The sequence below is a fragment of the Ovis aries genome, chromosome 14, assembly GCF_016772045.2.
Source record: "Ovis aries strain OAR_USU_Benz2616 breed Rambouillet chromosome 14, ARS-UI_Ramb_v3.0, whole genome shotgun sequence".
In the NCBI taxonomy this organism is placed as follows: Eukaryota; Metazoa; Chordata; class Mammalia; order Artiodactyla; family Bovidae; genus Ovis; species Ovis aries.
The window spans coordinates 25,793,538-25,805,306 of NC_056067.1; positions in this window are offsets into that span (position 1 = coordinate 25,793,538).

The window sequence follows — 11,769 nt, forward strand, 5'->3', positions numbered from 1 at the left end:
TAAATCCATGTTTTAGCAACTGCTCTTTTGTTTGCACAATACTCATAAATATGGGAGACATTCCCTATAGGGATGGGCTGTGTCCTAGAGAAGAGTGACTTATGATGTCACAGCATTCATATGTAGCCCGGGCCCCCAGAGATAATTCAAAGTCAGTGAGAAGAGCATGTTATTTAATTTTTGAATTCACAGACAGCTTTGTTTGTAAAGTCAGTCCTAAGGCTGCTACCATTTTTTTTTTTTTGCCACGCCGCTCCGCTTGTGGGATCCTAGTTCCCTGACCAGGGATGAAACCCATGACCCCTGGAGTGGATGCTCAGCGTCTTTGACTACTGCACCACCAGGGAAGTCCCTGGTACCCTTTTTTAATTTTATTAGAAACCATTTTTTGCTCAGAGGCCGCATGTCAAGAATATGTGAGTGTGCACATGAAAAATATATTTCATTTAAAATTTTAAACAAATTATATTGCAAGGAGCTTCTGAAGCCCCATCTCCAAATTACAGATTTGCCTTCCAGGCTGTCAATTCCAAACCTTCTTCCCCACAACCATCCCCCAAATCAGTCTCTTGATGCCTTCAAAGAGGTGAATTTTTTAAGTCAACAAATTGGCTCAAATACTAAATCACTCTTAACAACTTATTGACTAGAGATATATTAATATGTCTTTTGTTACCCAAATGTTATTGACTGGAGTGTTTCAATATTCACTTACAAAACAAATCGCTGACCACAGCTGTCAGTTTCTGCAAAAATCCCCCACTCAATAAAAATCAAGGGGGGATGTACACTCTTTCCTCTTAAAGGCTCTTTCCCCAGGTAATTCTGGCCTTAATTATATACAAAAGACCTCGCCATCTTCAGGCTTTCCCTTGAAGTACAGGTTGGGCTGCTGAGAGGAGTGGAGGCTTGGTCTCCTAAGTCAGGTCCTTGCACTCTCCCGACTTCTGTGTTTCGGACGGCTCCAGCCTCAGTCCTTGGACCTTTCCTAACCATTCTGACTCCCTCCAGTGTCGTTTGTCAAGTTTTAAATACCACCTCCTATACACTGAGGACCCCCAAATTCCATCTCCAGCCGGACCTCCTTTAAACTCCAGACTTGCAGGCAACCACCTTGACCTTCCCCTTTAGCATCTGACCCACGTGGCTAGAAGTGAAGCCCTGATCTTACTCACAGTCTCTTCTCGTCCTCTCTGTCGTCTCTGTTTCTGACCACTCCATCTTTCCCTACTGCTTATGACAAGAATATAGGAATCCTCCTTGGCCATCTTTCTCTTACTCTCCTTATCCTTTGGGTCAACTTTCAAAACATTGGCAGAACCTGCCCACATCTTCCCCACCTCCACTCCTGTCTGGAGTGGCTGTGGCCACCTTCCACCTGCCTCCCTGCATTCATTCACCACCCCCACCCCTAGCCTTCAGATTCTTCTTACCAAAGCAGCCAGAGTGGTCTTGTTTAATCAGGGACTACCCTGGTGGTCCAGTGGTTGAGACTCCTCACTCCCAATGAGGCAGACCTGGGTTCAATCCCTGGGTTAGGAAGATCCCCTGGAGGAGGCCATGGCAACCCACTCCAGTATTCTTGCCTGGAAAATCCCATGGACAGAGCAGCCTGGTGGGCTACAGTCCATGGGGTCACAAAAGAGTTGGACACCACAGAGCGACTAAATAGCAGCAGTCAGGGAACTAAGATCCCTGCCCGCCAGGGGCTACAGAGGAAAAAAGCAATCAAAGCTTATTACTTCTCTGCTCAAACCCGCCCCCCCCCCACCTTGTCAGAAAAAGGCCACTCTTGTCATCAGTTCAGTTCAGTCGCTCAGTTGTGTCCAGTTGTTTGCGACCCCATGGACTGCAACACGCCAGGCCTCCCTGTCCATCACCAACTCCTGGAGCTTGCTCAAACTCATGTCCATTGAGTCGGTGATGCCATCCAACAATCTCATCCTCTGTCATCCCCTTCACCTCCCACCCTCAATCTTTCCCAGCATCAGGGTCTTTTTAAATGTGTCAGCTCTTCCTATCAGGTGGCCAAAGTATTGGAGTTTCAGCTTCAACATCAGCCCTTCCAATGAATACCCAGGACTGATCTCCTTTAGGATGGACTGGTTGGATCTCCTTGCAGTCCAAGGGACTCTCAAGAGTCTTCTGCAACACCACAGTTCAAAAGCATCAGTTCTCCGGCGCTCAGCTTTCTTTATGGTCCAACTCTCACATCCATACGTGGCTATTGAAAAAACCATAGCCTTGACTAGATACACCTTTGTTGGCAAAGTAATGTGTCTGCTTGTTAATATGTTGTCTAGGTTGGTCATAACTTTCCTTCCAAGGAGGAAGCATCTTTTAATTTCATGGCTGCAATCACCATCTACAGTGATTTTGGAGCCCAGAAAAATAAAGTCTGACACTGTTTCCACTGTTTCTCCGTCTATTTGCCATGAATGGGACCGGATGCCATGATCTTTGTTTTCTGAATGTTGAGCTTTAAGCCTACGTTTTCACTCTCCTCTTTCACTTTCATCAAGAGGCTCTTTAGTTCTTTTTCACTTTCTGCCATAAGGGTGGTGTCTTCTGCATTTCTGAGGTTATTGATATTTCTCCTGGCAATCTTGATTTCAGCTTGTGCTTCTTCCAGCCCAGCGTTTCTCATGATGTACACTGCATATAAGTTTAATAAGCAGGGTGACAATATACAGCCTTGACGTACTCCTTTTCCTATTTGGAGCTAGTCTGTTCCATGTCCAGTTCTAATTGTTGCTTCCTGCCCTGTATACAGATTTTTCAAGAGACAGGTCAGGTGGTCTGGTATTTCCCATCTCTTGAAGAATTTTCCACAGTTTATTGTGATCCACACAGTCAAAGGCTTTGGCATAGTCAATAAAGCAGAAATAGATGTTTTTCTGGAATTTTCTTGCTTTTCAATGATCCAGCAGATGTTGGCAATTTGATCTCTGGTTCCTCTGCCTGTTCTAAACCCAGCTTGAACATCAGGGAGTTCACGGTTCACGTATTGCTGAAGCCTGGCTTGGAGAATTTTGAGCATTACTTTGCTAGTGTGTGAGATGAGTGCAATTATGCAGTAGTTTGAGCATTCTTTGGCATTGCCTTTCTTTGGGATTGGAATGAAAATGGACGTTTTCCAGTCCTGTGGCCACTGCTGAGTTTTCCAAATTTGCTGGCATATTGAGTGCAGCACTTTCACAGCATCATCTTTCAGGATTTGAAATAGCTCAGCTGGAATTCTGTCACCTCCACTAGCTTTGTTTGTAGTGATGCTTTCTAAGGCCCACTTGACTTCACATTCCAGGATATCTGGCTCTAGGTGAGTGATCACGCCATCATGATTATCTGGATCATGAAGATCTTTTTTGTACAGTTTTTCTGTGTATTCTTGCCACCTCCTCTTAATATCTTCTGCTTCTGTTAGTTTCATACCATTTCTGTCCTTTATCGAGCCGATCTTTGCATGAAATGTTCCCTTGGTATCTCTAATTTTCTTGAAATGATCTCTAGTCTTTCCCATTCTGTTGTTTTCCTCTATTTCTTTGCACTGATCAACGAGGAAGGCTTTCTTATCTCTCCTTGCTCGTCTTTGGAACTCTGCATTCAAATGGGTATACCTTTCCTTTCGCCTTTGCTTTTTGCTTTTCTTCTTTTCACAGCTATTTGTAAGGCCTCCTCTGACAGCCATTTTGCTGTTTTGCATTTCTTTTTCTTGGGGATGGTCTTGGTCCCTGCTTCCTGTACAATGTCATGAACCTCTGTCCATAGTTCATCAGGCACTCTATCAGATCTAGTCCCTTAAATCTATTTCTCACTTTCACTGTATAATCATTAGGGATTTGATTTAAGTCACCTGAATGGTCTACTGGTTTTCCTTACTTTCTTCAATTTTAGTATGAATTTGGCAATAAGGAGTTCATGATCTGAACCACAGTCAGCTCCCTGTTTTGTTTTTGCTGACTGTATAGAGCTTCTCCATCTTTGGCTGTAAAGAATATAATCAATCTGATTTCAGTGTTGACCATCTGGTGATGTCCATGTGTAGAGTCCTCTTGTGTTGTGAGAAGAGGGTATTTGCTATGACCAGTATGTTCTTTTAGCAAAACTCTATTAGCCTTTGCCCTGCTTCATTCTGTACTCCAAGGCCAAATTTGCCTGTTACTCCAGGTGTTTCTTGACTTCCTACTCTTTTCATACTAGTACCATTTGTTAAAAGTCTCTTTACCCCAGTGATTGGGTATTGAATTTTCTGCTTATTTAGCAGAAATAACTTGTATCCTCATTTTAAAGAAAATTTTCACTGTCATATCTGAGCATTTTAGAGACCTTCTTTTTAATCTCTCATCACCACTGAACCTCTGAACCACTGAACCTGAGAAGTTTCTGGAACCACTGTGTCTGACATAGTGAAACTGGAATGCAGAAATATGAGCCTCTCACTCAAGTTCATACAGAAGTTAGTCCCACTCTGAGTCTCTCTGTTATTTTCTGTTCCACCATCCTTCAAGAAATACGAGGAGAGCTTTTCATCTTTATGCCTGAGACAATTGTGTTAAGTAAAAATATTTTACACTGATCTTGGCAAAAGAAAATAATTGTGGAGGCCGTACATGCATTTCTGAAAGTAAGTGTCTTTGTGTTCAAGAGAATAATCTATACTTGAAGTAAATTGTTGCACAAAATATAGGCTAGATGCTTAAACTGTAAGAATTACTCCAAGAACCTTTATTTCTTCTGGAAACCTAGCTTTCCCTAACTTTAATTAGTCCTTATCTAATGTAGGTAAAGTGAAAATTTCAATATTGATTGCACATAGAAACAATTTTTAAAAGACAGCTGAAAAAAAAATAATAAAAGACAGCTGAATGTCCTGAACCTAAAGAAAAGTGTCTGCAATTTGGAATTCTCTTGCTATTTCTTGATAGTGGCATTTTGAATGAATAATAAATCTTCCATCATTAATGAGTAGTGAATAAAATATATAGGGAATCAAGAGCAAGTCTGAGAAAATATGCAGCTACCCTTTCGTGAGAGCAGATGATTAACACAGGTGACAGGCCCAGCCTGTCTTTGTTTGAGCTCGTTTGGTTGGTTTTCCAGGCTTCTGCCTTTTTGCCTTGCTAATTAAAGGAGACGTGGTGCAGCGAGACACAGCCAGACACAGCTTGCTTGCCAAGCAGCCTTCCTCTAGGACGCGAAACGAACCTTCTCCTTCCTGGGTATGCTCTCCTGTTGCCTGCATTGTGAGCTAAAGGAAGGTATTCGGCTGGGCAGAAAATTTGTTCTGGTTTTTCAAAAAAATCTAATGGAAGCCCAATGCACAGCAGACCACATCTAGAAGCCAGATCCTATCTGTCAGAGATCAAAGTCAAGTCAACTAAAGGGGCGTCATTTCATTAAACGTTTTTATTTGAAAATAATTCCAGACTTATACATTAGTTGTAAAACTAAAGTACAAAGTTCCTCTATATCCTTCACCCAGCTTTCCCTAATATCTTACACAATCTTGGTACATTTATCAAGCACCGCTAACTAAGTTACAGGCTTTAGTCAGATTTCACCAGACTTTATGTCCTTTTACTCTTCCAGAATCCAGTCCAAGCTTCTACTTTGTTTTTAGGGAGCAATATTTGTTTTTGATGTGGACCATTTTTACAATCTCTATTTAATTTGTTACAATAATATTTCTGTTTTGTGGTTTTGAGGGGTATTTTTTGGCTGTGAGGCATGTGGGATCCTAGCTCCCCAACTGGGATCAAACCCGGCCTTGCTGCATTGGAAGACAAAGTCTTAATCAATGGGCCACCAGGGAAGGCCCTGGGAGCAGTCATTTTTGAGAGCAGTTTTGACAAACAAAACAGCATCAGACTCTTCCCTCTGTTAATTTCAGAAGGTGGGCTCATTGAAAAGGCGTCTTTTCCTTGGGTGCATAACTGGAGCCAAATAGGAGCCTGGCAGGGCTTGCTCAGGAGCAAGCTGTTGGTGGGCTCCTCAAGGTTTTCCCCCAGTCCTTGCATCTAATGGGAAACAGTTATTTTCATTTTACCTCAAGCTTTTCACTTTCTCTCTGTGACAGCAGTAACTTGATTTTCTCCCCTTTCCATTCTGACACATACTCGCTAATTTTCTTTGCGTCTAAATTAGTTTAAAATGAGCTCGGCTTTATACACCAACATTATTAACAAATGTCAGCACGGCTCTGAAAATAGTGCTTGGGACCTGCTGCTGTTTCAGAACCCATAAAGGGAGCGCAGAGAACCAGCTAATCCTTGCAGTCTTCTCCCACCTATGGCCAATTTAAAAGAAGAAAAAAAAATCCCAGAGGTTTATAGCTTTGTGACATTCTCTGCTCCTGTATCACCCTTGAGACAGAAGTTTTTTTTGATTCTGGCATGATTTGCATGACTCTCTTTCTGGGCAACTAAAATTCTTCCCTGAAGATAGTTTCTTTGGCTGCAGGAAAGCAGTACCGCGTGCTAAGTCGATGCAGCCGTGTCTGACTCTTCACGACCCCATGGACTGTAGCCCACCAGGCTCCTCTGTCCATGGAATTCTCCAGGCAAGAATACTGGAGTGGGTTGCCATGCCCTCCTCCAGGGGATCCTCCCGACTCAGGGATCGAACCTGCAGCTCTTAAGTCTCCTACATCATCAGGCGGGTTCTTTACCACTAGCACCACCCGGGAAGCCCATAATGGGGAAAAGCAGGAAAGCAGATGAGGACCTAAAAGTTATAGATGTAGGTGGAACAAACGAGACAGGTGAGAGAAAGATGGTGTGATTTGTTGAAAGAAATGTGTAGTGAGGAGGCATGTTTTGATGCTTGAAAAAAAGACAGAAACCACTGGTCAAAAGTACCATTGTTGGGGTCACTGGAGGGAGAGATGACAGCAGTTGTTCCCAGAGAGTGGCTTTATCTTAATGGGAACAAGAGGGCTTGGCGCTTGGCTATCTCTTAGGTTCAAGAGCAAAACATTTTAAAAACCTTTCAAAAGACACTGTCATTTTCTAATTTAGCATTGTATGTTCACGCATTTCTGCATCCAAGAGGACAGATAAAAATTAAGTAAAGTGCTTCTCTTCCAGTCATTGAGCAGTCCAGGAAGTGTTTTCTGAGGTTTTGAGCCAACTTAGCCCCTGATCAACCTTTCAGAAGGTTCTACTGGCTGAATTTTCAGATTGTTTCAAAGATTTGCAGGGAGTGAAAGCGAAGTGTAAGTTGCTCAGTTGTGTCCAATTCTTTGTGACCCCATGGACTGTAGCCCACCAGGCATCTCTGTCCATGGGATTCTCCACACAAGAATACTGGAGTGGGTTGCCATTCCCTTCTCCAGGGGATCTTCCTGACCCAGGCAGATTCTTTACCATCTGAGCCACCAGGGAAGCCCCAGAGCACACCATATAACACACGTTTATGTATAGTCCACAGTGAAAATTATGTTCTCCAGTGTTTAAGGCGTTTATATTTATTTTTTAAAAATTGTATGTATTTACTTTGTTTATGTTGTATTTGTTTTGTATACATTGTGTGTATTTATTTTGTTTATATTGTATGTGTTTGTTTTGTATATATTTTGTATATACTGTATTTGTCTTGTATCTATTGTATGTATTTGTCTTGAATATATTGTATGTATTTGTTTTGTATATATTGTATGTATTTTGTATATATTGTGTGTATTTATTGTGTATCTATTGTGTATTTATTTTGTATCTATTGTATGTATTTGTCTTGTATCTATTGTATGTATTTGTTTTGAATCTATTGTATGTATTTATTTTGTTTATATCGTATGCATTTGTCTTGTATATATTGTATGTATTTGTCTTGTATCTATCATATGTATTTGTCTTGACTATTCTGGATCTTTGTTGCCGGGTGGGCTTTTCTCTAGCTGTGGTGAGCAGGGGCTCCTCTCTGGTTGCAGTACTTGGCATTCTCATTGCGGTGGCTTCTCTTGTTGCAGGGCACGGGCGCCAGGACACCCGGGCTTCAGTAGTTGTGGCTCCTAGACTCTGGAACACAGGCTCATGGGCTTAGTTGCACAGGGGCTTAGTTGCTTTGCAGCATGTGTGATCTTCTTGGATCAGGGATCAAACGTGTGTCCTGCATTGGGAGGCGGATTCTTTACCACTGAAGCCTTGTAAGGCATCTTTAAAAGAAATCAATAAAAACTGGAAAAACCTCACCCCATTTTGAAAGACTGTTATTTCCACAGACCATTGTGATTTGAAAAGGCTTTTCTGCTGCTGTAAATTCAAACAAAGAAACCATAGGAAAAAAAAAAATGTCTTGGCTTTTCGTAGATGCATCTGTTGAGTCAAGGGTTTGGCTGAGTTACATGGAGGTGGATGAACTGCCTTGCTTAATTATGGCTCAAGCATATCCACCTCCTTCAATCTCATCCACACCACGTGGCAAGGTCCCTTGGGGACTCACACAGTGAAATAAATCTCTCAGGAAAGAGCTTGTGTCTTCAGGCCTCCGAGATGGCCTTTAACCCAGGAAAGCCAAAGACAGAATTAATGTAGGGGTGACTCCTCAGTATTATTCTCTGGGGGACCCCTTTGTTCAGTGATGCCATGCCTGTTCCCTTCTTAGAAGTGTAATGGACAGTAAATGTCTCCTGGATGGCCCACTCATTCCCTATCTGATTCGGGCCAAAGTGCAGGAAGGTGCAAGCCAGTTTTCCCAGTTTGAGGGCGTCCTGGGAGCCATGTCAGCCACAGTTTACCCTGTCCACAGGATTGTTCTCTGCCTCTTCTCACCTCTTCTCCAGCCTCCAGTCTGGGTTTTGTGCCAGGGATTTGTTTTGGAGGCTTCAAAGACAGCGTCATGCCTGCCCCTTCCAAATTCTTCCCAGAATAAAGAGATGGTGGAGGAATGGAGAGTTTCTTATCGTCTCCCTACATTGGTAGCTGCTACCCAGTGGTTTAGAGCTGATGGGGCCAATAAGGATTAACTGCTTTCCAGGCTGGTAAAATAACTCTTTATCATGTTACATTTAAAACATGGAAAGGAATTCGTGTAACATATCTTTAGATTATGAAGTGTTATAACAACAAGAACACACAGGAACTTCCAGGCACTCAAGTTCTAGAAAATTATCAATGCTTCTGGTTTCTTCTGCTTGATTTCCTGCTGCCCCCCACCCCCAAAGTTACCATGATCTTGGGTTTTATGTTTATTATCTCTTTAAGAAATGTTTTTCAACTGGGAGGGTAGCACTGACTATGAACACTACCATGTGCAGAACAGACAGCTAGTGGGAGGGAGCTCAGCTTGGCGCTCTGTGAGGACCTAGAGGGCGGGGTGGAGGCAGCGGGAGGGAGGCTGAAAGGGGAGGGGATAATGGACACTTAGAGCTGCTTCACTTCATTGTATGGAAGAAAGCAACACACCATTGCAAAGCAGCTATTCTCCGATAATAAAAAAGATTTTACTGAAGTCTGGTTGACTTACAAAGTTGTGTTAGTTTCAGGCGTACAGTTCCTTTGTTTCATGTATCTGATGAATACGTTGTTTTGATTTGGTTTTGAACTCTGCAAAAATAATACCCTGCCCAACGCGTGTTTCTTTCACTCGATTTTACATTTAAACCTTCAACCATGTTTTTGCAGTTCATTTTTACTGCTGAATGACTCTCTATTCCGGGAACATGCCACGATCTCTATAAGCATGCTCTCATTACTAGTCATTTGGTCTGTTTCCAGTCCTTTTGTCTGTTACAGACATTGTCACTGTGCATATTTGTGCTCATATCTGAATCATTTACTGAAGAATCTCTCTCGGGGAAGTTTCACCTGAGTGTTAAATTGCTGGCTTGTAAATTCTGTGAGTGCTGAAGTTCACAAGGTGCTGCCAGAATGTACCAGATTACTCTCCCATCTGCTATGTATGAGTCCTCATCATCAGAGTTCTTAATTTTTGCCCAGTTAATGGGTATAAGTTGATGCCTCATAGTGATGCTGATTTGCATTTTCCTGAGCACCAATGAGGCTGAGTATTTTATTGTATGTCCATGGACCACTCATGCCTCCTCTTCTGTGAAATTCCTTTTTATGCATCGTCCCCATTTTTCTATGAGGACATTTGTCTTTTTCTTGCTGACCTATAGAAGTATTCTGAATTGGAGTCGGTTATCTGTGTTGTAAAATAAAAAAAAACCCTCCCTGTCTTTTAATTTTCTTTGTGGTATCTTTTAATGAATAGAAAAGTTCTTAACCTACCTTTTTTTTTTTTTAATAGAAGAGAAAATGGGCACAAATAGGTAAGAGGAATTTTCAACATTAAAGTGTCACTATACAAGAATGACATTGGACCCTTACCTAAAACCATACACAAAAATCAACTCAATATGGGTTAAAAATCAAAACATACGAGTTTCAGTTTTGCAAGATAAGAAAGTTCTAGAGATCTGTTGCACTACAGTGTGAATACATATAACACTGTTGAACTGTACACTGAAAGTGGTTAAGATGGTAAATTTTTATGTTATTTTTTACCACAATTAAAAAATTTTAATGTTGTAACTAATAATAGCTATTATTTATTCAGTGCTTACTCTGTGCCAGGCCCTGCAACATCCACTTTATACACATTATCTCATTATCTCATTTACTCTTTACAACAACCCCGAGAGAGAAATTATTGTTTCCCCTCATTTTCCAGGGAGAGAGACAGGCTCAGTGAGGTTAAACAACTGCTCAAGGTCACACAGCAGCAAGTGCTGAGCCCAGGGCTGGAACCCTGATCCAGGTGCTCCTGAAGGCAGATCTTTGCTGGTCTAGTGCACTGACCGGTAAGCAGCAAGAGCCCAGCCAGGAGCCGTGGACATCCTCTTCCCACCCCACCACCAGCCATCTTTACTCTTCAGCACTGGTCCTTCCAACACAGCTTCCACACCATTACTTCTAAATACCTCCTTTGGGAACATTGGCCCAAGCTATGCCTACGTCATGTAACCATTATCTGCAATATAAATAGGACTCGTCTTTCTGTTTCAAAACACTGCTCATGTCATTGACAATTCATGCTCATTCCTGAGATACAAGTTACTATTTTTGAAGAGTTATTTTGTGTGGCATCTCGCCCCAGGGGCCCTTGGCCTGCTTAATCTGGTATCTTAATTGGCAGAACACAGTGCAGCCCTCTGGATTTGATTATGTGTCTATCTGCAACTTTGGCTGTTCCCAAACCTCCCCTTCCTCCCTCCATCCCCACCCCAACCCCTGGCTCAAAACGAAGTGCTGGGTGGCTGAGGGTTGGCCGGATGGCAGGCAGGTCTGCAGAAAGAAGAGCCCATGGGGCAAGACTGGCTGGTTTTCTGGCCACTTCCAGTGTGGATTTCACTGAGAACAGAAACTAATCCCATTCCTTCACTTCTCCAAGGATGCTCTACCCCAGCAGTCCCTAACCTTTTTATCACCAGGGACCGGTTTCATGGAAGACAGTTTTTCCATGGACCAGGGTTCTTAGCATGATTCAAGCACATTACAGTTATTGTGCACTTTATTTCCATGATTGTTACACTGGGTTATGTAATGAAATAATTATACAATTCACCATAATGCAGAATCAGTGGGAGTCCTGAGCTTGTTTTCCTGCAACTAGACAGTCCCATCTGGGGGTGATGGGAGAGCACTGGGGAGCAGCTGTAAATACAGATGAAACTCACTTTGCTCACCTCCTGCTGTGTGGCCCAGTTCCTAACGGACCATGGACCATTACCCATCTGGGGGTTGGGGACCCCTGCCCTACCCTGTGACT